This window comes from Aphelocoma coerulescens, chromosome 1A, assembly GCF_041296385.1.
Source record: "Aphelocoma coerulescens isolate FSJ_1873_10779 chromosome 1A, UR_Acoe_1.0, whole genome shotgun sequence".
Lineage (NCBI taxonomy): Eukaryota > Metazoa > Chordata > Aves > Passeriformes > Corvidae > Aphelocoma > Aphelocoma coerulescens.
This window is the reverse complement of record NC_091014.1, coordinates 12836378-12854393: the sequence shown is the minus strand read 5'-3', so window position 1 is coordinate 12854393 and position 18016 is coordinate 12836378. Positions and strand designations below refer to the sequence as shown.

The 18016-nt window shown below is 37.9% G+C and overlaps 1 protein-coding gene and 1 long non-coding RNA gene across 11 annotated transcripts in view; one reads left to right on the top strand and one right to left on the bottom strand.

The window, feature by feature from the left end:
- The window catches only part of LOC138121875 (uncharacterized), a 37475-nt gene extending 32160 nt beyond the window's left edge, over positions 1–5315 (top strand). Inside the window, exon 5 of the long non-coding RNA XR_011156288.1 lies at positions 4813–5315. This is a non-coding gene — a long non-coding RNA (uncharacterized lncRNA). The remainder of the gene's footprint in view (positions 1–4812) is intronic.
- MAGI2 (membrane associated guanylate kinase, WW and PDZ domain containing 2) overlaps positions 1–18016 on the bottom strand; it is a 725755-nt gene that overhangs the window by 161689 nt on the left and 546050 nt on the right. The window lies entirely within an intron of this gene.

The window sequence follows — 18016 nt, the reverse complement described above, 5'->3', positions numbered from 1 at the left end:
CAGTGTTTCATTGCCAACTCATGCATGATAAACAAGGCAAAAATCTGCTATGAAAAATGATGCTCTTACTAAACAATATGACACAGAATGAATATAAAGTATTAGCTTAAGTACCATTAGTACATTTTGTTTTTATGTAACCTTGCAAAGTTTTCTTCCCCTATTTAACTTAATATTGCTTTCATATCTGTCCATCTAAAATTATATCTCCTTAGAGAAAAAGTCAGATGGGTACCAGTAAAACCTGTACATAAAAATACACACAAACAAACACACATCCCCATATACATACACACACAGGCGTGCATAGGTTCCGCTCCCAAACTGCATTAGTAGAGGCATTTTTTTTTCCAATTATGAAATAAGTAAATAAGAAAGTAGATATTCTGTCCAAATTTAAAAGTAGGTATTTTTATATAGGTATATACACTTAAAGTATATGAATGCAGATGACATATTTTATTTTAAATTTTTGTGAAAATCTGAAATAATTGAGGACTCACTATTAACCTATTGGCCTATTTTTTCCTAAAGTAATACTTAATTGTATTTATGAACTGGCACAACTACTGAGAAGGAAAAAGAAAAATTCCATTTACTAGTGTAAAAGTCTGTTAAAATTTAATGAATTGGACATCCTAAGGAGAAACCACTTTTAAATGCATGGATTGAAACACTGATTATCTAACATCATAAGACAGCCACATGTTCAGAAGAAAGAAAAACAATATTACCTTTGTGTACCATAATAAACTCCATGTAAGGTTATGCTCTAATTTTATTATTCCATTTAAGATTCAGCCTATAAGCTATGTTTAATTAAAATTCTGTGTTGACCAGTAAAACAGAATTGCTAGAGCACAAACCCCAGGCCCCTGCCTGTCGAGTATGGCACATAAGGTTAGTGGAGTGTAGTTTACTACAGAGGTTCTATAAGAAGAATCTTCTGCTACATTAGCTTTCAGGAGCACCACGATTATTTTTCATTATATTAAATAGTGTCATCTATTCCATTTTTCACTATTGAAATGAAAGATTACAGGACAGAAATACTTTAGTGCTTCATAAAACAGGAAGCTAAGCATTTGCCAGATTAGGGGTGAGGGCACTATGGTTTCTCCTTTTGATTTCACTGTGCCCAGGGATGATCATTAGGGATGAAAGTGAACAGTAAATATTTGTAAAAGGGAATTGTTGTAAAACACTAATGAGGGAGACTGCTGATGGCCACCAGGATGTGAATAGGGAAAAGAGCTATATCTTACAGCTCATATTCATTTTTTACCATCAGCATGCTCATTTGTGTACAATTTTTGCAAGCACTAGTTCACGGATATGGTGCTATAATATGACAGACATCTTCATGAGCTCAATACTTCTATCTCTCATGGCCTCCATGTCTATTGACTCCTGAAGGCTTTCTCTGTATAGAAGGAAAAAAATTTAAAATCTACATTTAAAAAAAAAACTTAAGATATCTAACATCCTCCTAACATCCAGTGCAGGGCCCATTCAGGAATATTTATAAAATCACCATTTAAAAATTAGTAATAGCTTCTGCAGTGGTTGGCAATTCTGACAGTATGAGTGGATGAAAAGGAGCTAGATAATCTGTATGGTATGTTTGTATCCTCCAGTTTTCACAATGCATGCTTTATTCCTTACAAAAGAAGCAGCATCTAGCCACACCAGCCATCCAAAGCAACCTTTGCTCAGTAACCATCTGGGTGAGCTTTTAATTCAGAAGAAACTGCATTTCTAATAGTTAAATGGCCAGTGGTAATGAAAGTCAAGAAAAAGAAAGAAAGAAAGAAAGAAAGAAAGAAAGAAAGAAAGAAAGAAAGAAAGAAAGAAAGAAAGAAAGAAAGAAAGAAAGAAAGAAAGAAAAAGAAAGAAAGAAAGAAAGAAAGAAAGAAAGAAAGAAAGAAAGAAAGAAAGAAAGAAAGAAAGAAGAAAGAAAAGAAAGAAAGAAAAAAGAAAGAAAGAAAGAAAGAAAGAAAGAAAGAAAGAAAGAAAGAAAGAAAGAAAGAAAGAAAAAAGAAAGAAAAGAAAGAAAGAAAGAAAAAAGAAAGAAAGAAAGAAAGAAAGAGAAAGAAAAAGAAAGAAAGAAAGAAAAAAAGAAAGAAAGAAAGAAAGAAAGAAAGAAAGAAAGAAAGAAAGAAAGAAAGAAAGAAAAGGAAAAAAAGAGAAAGAAGGAAAAAAAGGAAAGACTAATATGAATTTAAGCAGGTCACTTTAATAATCAATTGTAGTGCCTTCTCATCACAGACTGCTTATGCTAATGGTGCAGATGCTCTTATTCTGCCTTGTGAAAGCTGTTGCATTTCAGAATGATTTTTAATGGTGCCACTTAACATTCTCTAGGGATGGAGGAAGGAATACATTTTGGATTGCAATGTGCCAAGATGAAAAAGCATATTATCAGACCCAGAGATTAATTTTTCTGAAGTTTATAATTTGCTAACTGAGTTAAAGAGAGTAATAAAAACTTCTCAAGGTTTCAGAACAACAGACAACATTGTGTCACTACCCCAATGACAGGCTGGAAAGAAAAATGAGAGCATACTTCCTGATTCAGCTGCAATCAAAATATTTGTATCGTTCAAAGGAGTATAGCATGAGAGAGAAAAAGAGAATATAATACCTGCTGTTATTGAAAATACTGTCAGTAAGTATGTGGAAGCTGTGGAAGTCAACATGAGTTTGGTTCACCTGCCTTGTTAACACCCTGGCATGGCCCAGGAATCCTTTTCTAACCTATATAGGAGATTTTTCAGAAAAATACTGTATCTTCCCACTCAAAAGCCTGTGCTTGTTTCTTGCTTTCTTTCTTATCTTTTCTTTCTCCCTGTTTCAAATTCAATTTTGCCTTTTCAAGTCAGTTACCTACTACAAAGGATATCAGAAGAGTTGGGTTAAAAGTTACAAAACAGTGCAGCTCCACAGTCCAATGCAGTGTCACAGTCTTCCAGTTTCTCTAAGAGATACAGTCTTTGCAAATACTTATCTCTAAGTCTAAACCAGTGTTCCTCACTGCATAGCTTACACAAGAAAACATTGCTTATAATACCCTAAGGCACAGCACAGGTTCTCAGGGAGTGGATGCTGCTCCTGGCATGCTGTGCTGCTCCCTCAGGAGCTCAGGGTGGGAGATATTTGGTTTGGATGCTTTTGTTAGTGTAAGTCCACACTGTCCAGCTGATTACATGAAACATATTGTGGTTGTACTGCTACTCCTGAAACCTCTGATACAGGTTGCCATAAGGAAAGAGAGGATAACAATGCCCAGTAAAAATCATGACTTAACCTACTACCCCCATACCTATGTGAATTCTGCTAGGTCACCCATCTGCATTCCAACTGGAGCTCAAAAAATGAACCAAATCAACAGGTATATGCTATGGTAACACTGAGTGGGTGGAGAGAAAAAAAATAGATTAAAAAGTTGGAAGTTGAATTATTCACTCTCTCAGTAAAAATAACAACAAAGGTAGGACTGACAATTCCACCTCCACAAAAAACCCCAAACTGACTATTTCTTTTGTGGAAGATCTGGAAAACCTAGGGAATGTACCACCTCCGAGTCAAGCCACGTAAGTTCAATTTCAATGAAGCTCGTGTTCTCCAATTGCCATTCCCATTTCAGCAAATTTCACAGAGTCATGACTGTTTATGTTCTGTCTGCAATCAAAAAGCATTCATGCGCAATTTATTCTCATAAATAAAATGTCATTATGTAAAACTTCTCCTTGCACAATGGAAATAAATGTCTAAGTAACACTCACATCTGATAAATCCATCTTCTTCCTTCTGTACAGCTTATTGGGACATGCTACATCCTTAATTATGTAGAACGTAGATTACTTAATATTATTATAAATTCAATAATATTTTTTCCCAGCATTGTTACAAAGTCAAATACTGGCAGCAGTAGGGATATTTTTTAACATTATGTGTACTTGATCCCTCTGACACTCAGAACTATGCAACTGCTAATCAAGATTTGCATTAATACAGTGAAAAAGTGTTAACTGAATTACTGGGGTTTTACTGGTGTTGATTTTTTTTTCAATCAAAAAGAGTCTATAAAGGGTTTGTTAGTTTTTCATTCAAATAAGAATTAAAACCCCCAATCAATTAGCAATAAATAAGGGAGAAAATAACTTATATGTTGAAAACTTAGCTAGATTACTGTAGGCAGTGCCTGAGATGATTTCCTTAATAAAGGTTTAATAAGGATCTCAGTGCTCAAAAGGTCAGTGGGCAATAGCTGAAGCTGGCCAAAAGTACTCTCCATGGACCTTTTCAAGAGAAAGCTAAGCGTTTCTGTTAAAAGATTTCAAACAAATTACAAAATCCTGTTCTCTGTGTATTTATAAAGAACAGATTTAAGGAAAGCAGAAACATTGAAAAAAAAATTTAAAACTTTATAATTTTTTCATCAATTTTGTTATCCTTTTATCTTGTCTGTCCTTACTCTTGCATTATTTCTGCCAGGTGCCTGGCTCATATTACAAGACTTCTGGGGGGAGAGAAGCTTAAACCAGCTCCTTGTTGATCTCAAAGTTCCCACTAAAGTGACCAGCATTTTGCTGGTGAAATAGAAATATCTTACATTTTAGCTACAAGTTCTTGCTCAGAAGACTGGACAGGAATGCAGCCAGATTTTCTCAGAATAATTAAACAGCAGTGTGCCTTAGCTTCCAAGAAGCGCTTGGTAATATATCTGAATTCTGTGTTAAATTATTTGCTTATTTTTAATATAATAAAGTGTACATATAAACCAAGTCACCACAACTCTTATCCTCCCAGCTCATAGCTTTAAACTAGCCCAAGGGGGCACTGCTAGGAATGAAGTCCCTTCAGGATGAGGGACATTTCTGCAGAATGCCAACTCGCTGGAGGAGCCCGACCCATGCCCTGGTGGACGCACGCCCATGAGCCGAGGAGCTGAGGTGGCACTGCTGGCTGGTTCAAGGTTCAGCCAGGCACATAAAAGGGACTGGCACTGGCACACTCATTTTGCCTGCAGAACAGGAGCCCTGAGTGCATCAACTGCATGCTGCATTATCAATTTGTATTCCTGAAGTTCAGCAGATTTGCTTCATGCCACGTACAGCTCCAACGTGGAAGATCCTGCCTTTGAAACCAATTTTATTAACGCTGTTTTATGCTATATTCTTTCAACTTTGAAAAAAACAGACTGAAAAGAAACACTCTTTTTGATCTTTTGGATGTTCAAATCTTTCAGTGCCTGTATTTCATTACTGACTGTATCAATTAAGCCTTGTTAGAAACCAGTGTTTTCTATCTAATAAATGCATGATGTCATGAAGTTAGGCTTTTCTTGTATTTGCTTTTCAGTCTCTTACTTTATTTACATTCTTTCCTTTGCTGTTAAATGTTTAACAGCATACCCTGTGAATTTATGGAGTTACTGAATTTATGGTTATTATAAAACCTAAACCCTCAAATTTGGCTACTGACCTAAAAAGATCCATATAAAAGTGTGTAGCTACTAATAGTACAGACCAAATTTTGTGTGAAGCTGCCAGACATTTTGTCACTCAAATTCAATGACTTTAGTTATCTGTTCACCTCTTAACCTCTAGTATAACAAATTTAAAAAGTTTGTTATTCTGTAACAAACCCAAATGACACATTTCAGTGCTGTTTTCAGTGCCACACTTTACTAAGGGGGAAACTGGAATACCCTCAGCCTTTGCTCACAGGGTAAGTACCCCTGCCCTTGCCTGTCTTGGTTGCCCTCTGCTGAACTCCTGTGTATCATGGGGCCCAAAAACTGGATTCAGTATTACAGATGCAGTCTAACAAGTCAGTTCCCAGCCTGTACTGCTTCAAGATTTTCTTCCTGCCCAGGTGTAGAGCTCTGCATTTGTCCTTGTTGAATTTCACAGGGTTTCTGCTGGCCCAGTCCTCCAGCCTGGCTAGAGCCCAGTGCAGCCATGCCCTTGACTTGTCCCTATGGGGTCACCTGCAAAGCTGACTTTGTTGCCTCCTTCAGACTGTACATTGAGAGTCAAACAGGGCAGATTCATCTATAAACTGCTGCAATACTCCTCTTCCACAGGCATTCAGGTACAGTGTGGCCCATTAACCACTACCCTATAAGCCTCAACATCCAACAAGTTACTTACATGCACAGTTCTCCATCCACCCAGATTTTTAATGTCTTAAATGTAATACACAAGATTTTGTGACAGTCAACAAAAAACAATCTTGAATAAGTCACGATAAATGACATCCACTGCTTTAACTGGATTCACAGATCCAGTAATTTTAGCATAGCAAACTGCATGATTTGCAGTGGGTAAAATACACACTAGCTGTTCACAGTGCATTAGATGTGGATGGGATGGAGTCACCTTTCCCCACAGCTGTAGTGCTGTGCTTTGCACCAGTAGCTAGAAAGGTGCTGATAACACACCAGTGTTTTGGCTACTGCTGAGCAGTGCTGGCACAGCATCACAGGGGTATCCCCAGCATTCCCACCTCACCAGCTGGCTGGGTTTGGGCAAGATCTTGGGAAGTTACATAATCTGGACAGCTGACCCAAACTGTCAAAAGGGATGATATGTATCATATGATGTCTGCTCAGAAATAAAAGCAAAGAGAAAGGAGGAGGAAGAAGAAAAATCTTTTTTCATGACATCTGTCTTCCAAAGCAATGGCTATGTGTGCTGAAGCCCTGAGTCCTGGGAGGTAGCTGGACATCACTTGTTATGGAAAGAAGAGAGCACCCTCTTATTCAGGTGTCCAGAAATGTTCTCAGAGGACTCCACATATCATTGTCAGGGTCTGACATCTGCCAGTGTTTTGAGTTCCTCTGCTACAACATCTTGAACTTCACTGTTTCATGGTCACTGTAGCTAAAGCTGCTGTTGATTATCACATCTCCTGCTAGTTCTTGCTGTTAGTTCATAACAGGTCCAGGTGTGCATCACCTCTCATTGGCTCATCTGATACCTGTAGCAAGAGCTTATTCCCCAAAACTGTCAGAAATCTTGTTTCCTGCTTGTTTTCTTCCTTGTTGCCCCTACAGCAGCTGTCAGGGAGCTTAGTCTCCCATGGAAGCCAGAATCTGTGATCTGAGACTTTCTTGAGTTGTTTCAAGTATGTTTCCTCACCCTGATCAGGGGATCAGTAATGACAACCTAGCATGGTCTCCTTTACTGTCCTCTCCTCTGATCCTGCCCCACACACTCTCCATCAGCTGGCTGCTCAGGAGAGCTCCATACAGCTATGCTGTTCCTCTGCATGGAGGAAGCTGCTTTGTCCTCATCTCCTCTAACCATCTTTCCTGCTCAAACAAGTTATTTTGCCTTGTTTCTGAATGATTTTAAAAATAACAACACTGAACTTTAATTATTTCAATTATTTAAAAATTTCAATCAACATTAGAAAACATTTGTTTCATGACGGCCTTTTTCTCACTGGGCCTTGAGAGTCTCAAGTCAGTGTTTCAAAATAAAGTACATACAATAATGCCTTTTGGTTTCTTGGTGGCTTTTTTCTGTCTTGTTACTACAACAAATGGCAATTACTTGATTTTATTTGACAGGCCAGTGAGGCAAAGGGATAGATGTAGTATAAAAAGAGATAGAAAAATGTAGCATCTGTAGTGATAATGCGAAAAAAAATTGCCAAGTACTACTTTGTATGCTTACAGTGAACTGATTATCTGTGGGTGGTCTACAAATAAAAAGCTATCCTACCCAGACTGTAAAATTTCAAAGGTACATTACTTATTTGTGATGAGTTGCAACTGCCTCAGAATCACCAGATACTGACCCTGGATGGAAATCTGAGAGCAGATTAAATAAACTAGTGCTCTGATCTAGGACAAGGCATCTTACATTTCTATGTTTTATTTCCAAGTGGCCAGTGAAGTTCTATACAATCAGATAGAAGAATCCTCCTCAAGCTACTTTCTATATGATCTGTTTCCATGACTACCATGCTTTTAATAATGTTTTCACAGTTCTGAACTTGGCTGGATATATGTAATACAGACACAGTAGTTGTTTAAATAGTATTTGATGAAATAGATAAATCAATACAATTGATGACAGAGATTACATTGCACTGGGGAAAATTCATGTTAACACTGCACCTGCCAAAGCAGCGATTCTTCATTTATGCTAGTGAAATAAGATTAGAGTCTGGTTTTGTCTTCTCAGTGGCTTCATTGCCTTCTAGAGGGTGAAAACTTTAAAAGTCCCATATTTTATTACTTTTTGCTTTGTTCCACAATCAATAAAAAGCTGCATTGGTGGCATGGAATTGCTTTCTGAATCTTCTTGTTATAACTTATTCATCATTATGTATTAGTGATATTTATGGGGACAGTCACTCCATACTTTAAACATTATGTTAAAAAATCCCTTGGCATTTGAGTGACAAGGAAATATGTATGAATTCATAAGCTTATTTTTCTTTATTTGAATTGTAATGCCATCTGCCAAAACTCACTCTCAGTATGGTTCTGTGACAGCATCAGAAAGGAACTTTGCATGAGAAACAGTTGTGTGGCCCTTTTTTTAATCTACCAGACACAATGTGCTTGCATTCATAAGGGCACTTTGCAATTGTAGTGTCCAATCAATGCATCGATTTGTGTCAATGACAAGCTAATCAGGTTTCTAAGTCACTTTTCCTTTAACAGTTTTAACTGTGTGGGATAATAAGACAATAAAGATCTACCCAGATTTTCTTCATGTTTCAATGTTCACTAATGTTGACATGTACTAACATGGAAGAAAGGTTGTAGGAAGAAAGAAAAATAAAAGGAAAGCAAAGTAGATCTTACATCTTCATAGTAACGATTTTTTATTTTTATGTGATGAAATGTTACAAAAAGTGACAACACATATATTTTGCACTTTGTTTGCCCTCCTTTCTTCCTTCTCAGTGTAAAACCTTCCTAAGAGTAAATAGAGTAGCAACCCAAACAGTAGAAAGAGGACAGAGAGGATACTGTGTTAGTGGGATGGAGATGGAAATAGGACAGAGAGATGGAAAAAACAGTTATTGGAAGAAGAGAGTGTCTGCTCACTTTTTTCATGCATGTGCAGCAATAGACTGCTTGCATGTCAGGGGACTTTCAGGTTACTCAGTCATGGCTGCCTTTATCATAAGCATCAGCCCAGAGAGATGAGGCATCTGACTTTCATGATACTGATACTTGCAATTTTGGAATCAGCAACTGATCTACTTAATTCCAACAAAAAGTAACCTTTTCCTAGGTGTATACCCTTGCATGGGTACTATATAAATTGATTAGTGAAATTGAATTAATTAATTTTAATTGCATTTGTTCTTAATGGTTGAATGTAAGTCTCCAAATTGAAGCTGTACCAACTCAGTGGCATCATAAACAAATTTCAATTTGAATATGTCTTTTTCTGACAGTCTTTTAATTTCTTCTCTTTGCTGTACCCCAGTCCCTTCAGCTTCTTAAATATCAAGGTTTAAACAGATTCTTTAAAAAAAAGAGACCTCCAAACTCCTTCTCCTACAACCTATCCCAAAAGATGTATGATCTACCATAAAGTTACTACAGAATATAGGAACATGAAACACAAAAATTGAACAGCTCTCTCACTGCAATATCTCATTTCAGCCTAGTTTTGCCTGACTATTTTATGTCTTTCTGATTCCTCTGTAAACCATCTTAGAAGTAATCAGATAGAGACATACAAAGACATCTTTTACAGACTGACCTAGTGACACTAGACTGAAACTTTTTGAGGATTTCTCCCTATGGCCCATGAGAACAATTCAGAGTGATTAGGCTGGGTCCCCTCGATGTCAACAGATCCTGTTCAGAAAGCTCAGTAAGAAGGGCAGCAGCATGACCTTACTGACTACAACCTCAGTTATTTACAAAAATACATGTATGAAGGCCCAAAAGATAATATAAAAACTGCTGTTCAACCAAGGCTGCCCCTAAATCAGTAGAAAAGAGTCTGAGTACATCAGACAAATAAATGCAGAAATTGCAAGCAGAAGAAATGATAAGATTGATTTTGTTGTCATTGTGTGTAACTATACATAATTGTATTGTAACCAGGAAAGAGCAAATAAGTACAGAAAAGAACAACTTTTAGTGGCTGGTTATGTTTATTTTCAATCATTTTTAGTCTTCATAAAACTTAATAAACTGTACTGGCCATCTTCAGACAGAACTCAGAGGATGAAAATTTATTGAGACTTCTATATTGGACAGGTGTAGAGACTATTATCTTAAAGCCAAGCAGAGCTGGAAGGGACTTGATTTTACACCTCTCTTGATAGGCAGTCTACTGATATAAAAAGTAATGGTGGAATTATCATCCATAGCTTTCAAATGCAGCAGAATGGGAAAAATGAAGTCTCTTTATAATTTGTGATATATCCACTGTGTGCACTTACCAAGAGATAGTTATGTTTTTCCTTGGTGAACTTTAATTATTTTGAGCACAATGTTATATGCCTACTGAATATGTGTGCTCAATTCCTAAGGTTTGCCTTTTGGGCTGAGCTGCAGTCGGGACTTGTGGATTTAAACCAGTTTCTATTTTCTTTCTCATTCTGTAATTAGGTGCTTGCATTCCAAAGGCTTGGTTAATGTCTGGTTCACTGGTCTGTGCTTGCAGAAAAAGATTTCTGTACCATGGGAAAAAAATAAGCCTCCAATCTTTTATCAGAAGCCTTAAAAATGCAGAGAACTAAATTTTACATGCATTTTAGGTGCATATTTGTCTCTGCTCCACTGACAAAAACAGTTGTGCATGTGCCATGTTTGTAAACTGGTTGGGTCTGAACACTTCTAACACCTGTGGCAGTGGCAAGCTCTGCCAGCCTTTTAGTACCCAGTGAAATGATAAAAATGTATTAGCTTTCCACTTTTCAGTTGCAGTGCTAATTATACGAGGCAGCTGGTGCTGCAGGAAAATCTGTACTGTTTAACAGTAAAGGAATTTAAGTGGAAGGAGGGAACATGGTGTTGCTTCACAACTGTCTCATTTTTGTCCTTAATCTCTTTTTTCCTTCCAGCATTTTAAAATGACTAGATGATGAGAGAGGACTAAGGGACAAAAAGACTGGTGGAAATACTGAGAGAAAGTATCGGTGTGCTAGTGAGGGGAGGAAGACATGCCATGATAGCTAGGCAAGTCTTGCTTGGACTGGCCAGGAATTGCTCATTTCCCACCATATATTATGTCTACCATTGATTTGTCAATGTCTTCTCATTTCCCAGTACTATTTCCTCCATTTTTTTTTTTTTTTTTAAATTTTTAGCTTCTTTTCCCCTTTTATTTTTTGAAACTGTTAGAGTCCGTAATAAATAGGATACCCTTTGGTCTACTAAACATGATGGAAGACAATGGTGTCTCCTGCAAGTTAAAATAAGAACAATGTTCATACAGTTTGTACCATGTAGCCTAAAGAAGAGAGACTGTTTATGTCTGCCACTTCTGAGTTTGCAGAAACCGAGTCTGTATATCTGTACAAAGTCTAAAAGAAAAGGGGGGGTGTATAAAATAATTTTAAAATCGTGTGCTGGCTTTTTGTTTAAACACAAAGCCCCCAGTGATATGAATATATAACTCAGCAGTGAGTGCTTAACATCCCAAGGATTTTACAAAATTAAAACTCATTTAAATGTCAGTCTAGGGTCCTCCTGAGAATATTTGCATTTCCTTGTCTTCCTGTAATAAAGGTAATTAATGCCACACAGTTTTTTTAGGACCACAACTGTAAACAGGATAAATATGGGCTGTATCAGGCCCGTTAATTTTACATTGTCCCAAAGAGCCTGATGTTCACAACACTTAATTGTTATGTAGTGGGATGACCCTGACTGGATGTCAGGTGCCCACCAAAGCCACTCTCTCACTCTCCTTCTCAGCTGGACAGGGCAGAAAAAAATATAATAAAGGTCTTCCCCTGTTCCAGCATGGGGTCCTCCAGGGGTTGCAGATGGATCTCTGCTCCCCCATGGCCCTCCCTGGGCTGCACGGGCAGGGCTCACCAGGGGCTGCACCAGGGGCTGCACCAGGGGCTGCAGGGGAATTTGCCCTGGCACTTGGAGCACCTCCTGCCCCTCTTTCTGCACTGACTTGGGTGTCTGTAGGGCTGTTTCTCTCACAAATTCTCACCCCTCTCTCTGGCTGCTGTAGCTGGTTTTTTCCTTTCCCCCTCCCTACTTAATTATGCCATCCCATAGGTGATGCCACTGTCGCTGATTGTCTTGGCCTTGGCCAGCAGTGGGTCATTTTGGAGCCAACTAGCATTGGCTCCACTGGACATGGGGGAAGCTTCCGGCAGCTTCTCCCGGAAGCCACCTGCCACCAAAACTTTGCCATGCAAGCCCAATACACATTGTTTTCCCAGATTTTCAGTATCCTGCATTCTTGTGTTAGGTATGATGCTATCTAATTACCTGAAAAATTGGAGGCCTCATGAGCACTGCAATACTACAAACATCAAGGTCATTCTCATGTCCCTTCAGAACAGGGCAGTTAAAAACAGTTGGTGTCAGTTCCTCTGAGCTAAACTCTGCCCTCTGGGCTAAGCTCTGCCCACTGTTCGATTTGCAGGTCAGACTTCTGCCGTCTGGACATTACCAAGGTTCTGAAATAATTTAATAAAGTGAACTGACACACCAGCTATTCATAGCACTCAGTCACAGGCATTCCCCTCCACACTCGGTGACAACATACTGAAATAGCCAATGAAAGTAATGAAAAATACTGCATTAGTATCAAGGTCCCAGAAATCATCAATTCTCAATTCAGTGTGTTCACACAGCAAAATCTGAAATCTGGAGGCTGTTTTGACCTAAATATGGTGGGCAACAGCACCTTTTTTGCTGTAGCAAAAGTAATTCACTGCAACCAGACAACAATTAATCAATTTCACGGATCCAATTATCCTTGAATGATGGGAGATTATATTCAGCCCTGCTCATGATTCTGCATTGTTCTCTTTCTTATGAAAGTTTTCCCACAGCCTTTTGGGATCTTTCTCTTAACTGTTGATAGCAAAAGGTTTCTTTATTTTTATTCCAAGAATAAACATTAAAAAATCTTTAAAGGACTGGACATTTTCCTGTGGGTCTATTGATGACTATGTTATTTTGTGTAATCACACTTGTCTCTCATGAGGAGGAGCTCTCAATGAAGGACTCAAATTGTGATACAGAGCACACAACTTTGCCACAGATACTTTTAAGTCTTCTACAATTCAAGGTTACACAAATAAACCAAAACCTTTCTTTCATGACACTGTGCAAAGCTGAGATAATCTGTGTAATTCTATAGCAGTGAGAAAGAAGGGATATTTAGCAGGGCGGAAGGACTGAAGAAATAGAGACACAGAATGTGGAAGTTGCTGTAGTAGGAACATTTCTGGGCATGAACACATGAATTTACATCTCCCACTGGCAGTAGCTTCCCACCCTGGGTGGTCCTTGCACCCACCTGCTGCCCAGCCCTGGTGGGCTCCAGACTGTCCCCTGCAGCACAGTGACCTCCTCTCCCAAAGATCCTGCACCAGTGTCACTACTTGATGGGAAGCAGAAGAGTTTAACCCCTAGTTACTTCCCATTATCCATTATCGTGTCTTATAAAACAGGAACTACTGATGGAGGGTTTTTTCTGTTGTATCAGTTAATGTAATGGTCAGAAGGAGATCATTCCTCAAGGGAAACTACTGCCATTGCCTCATAAAGTAGGCCACTTATGTTTTTAATTTTGATAAATTGCTAAACATTTCTGATATTAAGGACAATTAAAGACTGTGACAGTAAAAGGAAAAAAATATAATAAAAACCCAAACCAAGGACATCAGCATTCAATCTTGTGAGAACCAAATATTGGATTAAAGAAAGGGAAAATTCATTCAATTACTGCAATGTGGCTGGTCTTGAGATGCCAAATATGAATACAAAATTAAATTTTTAATCTATCTAAAAGTGTATGTCTGCAGTCTTTGATTTAAACTCATGTCTAATGCAAATCTTATTAAATAGATGAAAATGTTTGAAAGGAAGAAAAGAGAGCAGAATCAACTGCATAACTTTTCTCCTTCTATCCCAAAGTAATACCTTGATCTCTTCAGGATAGCACACAAAGGCCCTTAATGTTTTCGCTAGACCAGTTTTTACCTATTTTTTTTAAATCTTAATGGATATTTTTGATAACCTTTGTGTTATCTAGAGGCCAGAAAATGGGAATCTCTGCTAATGGTTTTACTTCTAGCATTTCACATTCCCTTTCAAAGTGATATAAGCTAATTAAATGAACAGAAATAAAACAAATGTGCATAAGCAGACTTTGAAAACATCAAAGTGCAATTTTCAGTTAGGATAGTCTCTTTTCTGATGTCCATTCCAAACCATATAGTAGACTGACAACATCCACAGATTATTTTTCACATTTGCCAAAGAAAATAAATACCTTGTAACTCCATTTGTATGCAGTTGATGCAAGACAAAAAAGATCAAAATAACAAAACCAGACAGTGTTGCCATATGTTCCAGTATAGAAGCAAATTATAGTACACTAACACCCCATCACTATCATATAAAAAGGCAGCAAAGATAAATGTACCCTAAAAAAATCTACTAAAGAATTAAAAGATGGGTAAGATAACAGTTTTAAATTAAATAAATCATTTTAGCCCCTTTTTTTCCTTCAACACTCCGATTATATTTTTTCACTTTTTCTTCCTGTTATTAATGTTACAAGTTCTTTCAGTACTTCCTCTTACTATCATTAGAGATCTCAATGCAATCTTTGACCGATAGCTTCATATTTATTTTCTTACAATTCAGTCTTCCAGGAACTATAGCTTGAATAGCTTAAGAATATATAAACTTCTTATGTCTGTTATATCAAAAAATCTCAGTCCACACATTAGTAGTCCTCACAGCATCAAATAGTAGTTATATATGCTGCTCTGTCAAAATTTATTTATTTTTAAAAAAATTTAAAACATGCGACCTGTGTAGTTTAGTGTTTTAACACAAATCTAGATTTTCTCATTTCAACCCTGTTTCTTTTTCCCATCAAAATTTATTTTGCCTTGAAAGAAGTTCAGAATTCAGGTAGGCTGTGCTTTGCTTTTCTATAGTTATTGCTATGTGTGGGTATCATTCTGGACTGAGCGTATCTTTTACTAGGTTAACCTTCAGCTGAGTTCTGAACGCTTCATGAACACACAAGGATGGAGCTAGAAATATGACAAGGATGGAAAATCCCTGTATTCAAGGTTCTGCTGCCAAAGTATATGGATTTACTGGATTCTTCAATTTCCCTTTTATCTTCAGAAGAAGGAATAATTACCTATGGGCTAATAATCTCATTAAAAACTCCAATGGAATTGCAATCTTCAGGAGAAATGAGGAGAGCTTCGACCAACCTGGTCTGGTGAAAGATGTCCCTGTGCATGGCAGGAGGGTTGGATCAGATGATCCTTGAAAGCCCCTTCCAACACAAACCATTCTGGGATACCAAGGATAATTGGTAACGTGGAATGTGGACAACATGTCTTCAGGAATCACAGTTTATCTACAGACAAGCTACTTCTTTTGTTACTCCTTTCACTCCCTCTTTTCTCTCTACAGTTTCCAATCAGTCACTGTTCAGAGATACTTTTTGCAGATCCTCAGTTCCATTCTCATATGTCTTCTCACAAATGTGTTCCCTTTTTTCTTAATAGAATTTTTTTACATGTTGCCTCTAATAATTTCTGTTGATTCACCCTGAATTAGCATTTGAAATGAATCAGAAATCTTGAGAAGTGCTGCGACTTATAGAAAATTTGTCAAAAAGTGGCTTTTCTCAGGACTGCTGGTTCTTGACGATGGTGTGGGTGGGTTTCTCAGCCCAGCAAGGTGTCATTGCCACTACTTTTTTGAAGCAGACACAAGTCTAATAATACATTAGTCACTTATATGGCATTCTTCCCCCAAAATAATGATGTTAGAGCATCTAAAGGTCTGTCAACTGATCCAGTGCAGTGTGTAAAACCTGACTGGCCTGACAAAAAACAGTATTCTAGTTCGGGAAGGGGGACTTCTTACAGGCTCCTTAGGAAGGACAGGCTGGGAAGACAAGGAGGTAGTGTTGCCCTTTATGTGATGGAACAACTGGAATGCATGGATCTCTGGCTGGGGATGGATGAGGAGCCAACTGACAGTTCATGGATGAGGATTAAAGAGAAGAGAGGTAAAGCTTGGTCTGTGTTTTCTATAGGCTGCCTGACCAGGAAGCACGAGTGGATGAGACCCTCGACAGAAGAACCAGATTAAATCTTCCACAGAAAGATAGAAGCAGCCCCATATTTGGAGGTCCTGGTCATCATGGGTTACTTCAACCAGCCCAATGTCTGCTGGAAGGACAACACAGCAGAGGTTCCTGGAGTGCATCAGGAACTTTCTCATCCAAGTGAAGACAGAGGAGAAGTGATCTGCTGGATGTCATACTCACCAACAAGGAGGGACTTGTTGGGGATGGGAAAGTCAAAGGCAGCCTTGGCTGCAGTGACCATGAGATAGCAGAGTTCAGAGGTCCCTCCCAACATCAAGCATTCTGTGATTCTGTTAGGGCAGAAGATACTAGCAGTATCTACAAGATCTGAGGTAGCCTAGATAATTGGATAATTATTTGCCAAAACTATTAAAAAACGTTTAAAGAAGTGCACAGAAACAGGAACAAGAAAGACAATGCAAGTGTACAAAAAAGTGAAATGTACAATGGTATATAATGGGTGAAATAAACTTAGCCTCTGTATTTATTCCTTCTTTTGTGCATTTTAGCTTCAGCCTTTGATTGATTTTGATTCCAAGATGTGTTTCAATACAGAGCCTGCTCAGGAGGCTGAAATGAGAATGCTTTCTGAAAAATGCTTGGGTGTTGTTGAACATTTGCTTTTACTGGCTCGATCTCTTGAATCGAAATCCTTTTCATTGAAATTAATTGAATATTAAAGAGAAATTTGCTTTCCTGTTTCACAAAAGTATTCCCTTAATCCTTAATTGTACATGCTATCACATCCCAATCTAAGCTGTAGAAGTTTTAATCATATTTACATATCCAGTAGGTTCTCTCTAATGACACAGGTAATATTTTACTGACCTATTTCAGTTCCAGCTCATTAAACACAGCTGTTCTGATGCTTAAGAAAAGAGCAGAATGTAAACACCTCCCCCAACTCCCCAAATAAATGTAAAAGTGCAAAATTCAGAAAAGCAAAATGGCTGATTTAATTTGAATCATCTGAATTCTCTTCTCAGGTCCAACCAAGCCCTCAGTTTTTTCTCACTATGAACTGAGGTGTATGTGCAGAATTTCCATTGAAAAAAAGGGACGAAATGTTGCCCTCCGCCTGTAGTGTGTAAGCCCTCACTGCAGCCACATTTACACAACTTAGGTCCCAGGAACAGTCTAGCAACAGACTTGGCAGCACAGAGCTGCAAGCAAACTAAATTTATCTTGCTACATCTCATGCAGAACAAGCCCTTTAAGAGGTAGTCAGGCATCCCCTCAACATATTTTGAAAGCTGATTCTTGTTTGCTGCACTAGAATTGTCAGGAGTTTCTTAGATTATAAGTTTTTCTGGGCTGAGATAAGCTAATAATCATTGGTTTGGTAACCTCAAAAAAGGGCTCTTTTCTGCTGTGTGACAGTATATATTAATAAAGTTATAGTAGCAACAGGTCAAGCAGTAGCAAAACACAGTGTTATCAGAATAAGTGAAAACTATTTATTCTGTAAAACTTCTAAGCAAACACTCTAAAGACACACAGGACTGATGAAAAAGTTTTTATCTGAGATATATATGAAATGAAAAGAGTTTTATCTATGATAAACAGCAAATCAGAAAAGAATTCTATATTCTTATCAGCAGGCTGAAATGGAAGCAGATGGAGAAATTGATAAAATGGGATAGACGGCATTTCAGCTTCTGAGCCATACTGTCGAATTTTTTTGCTTTTCTGAGATT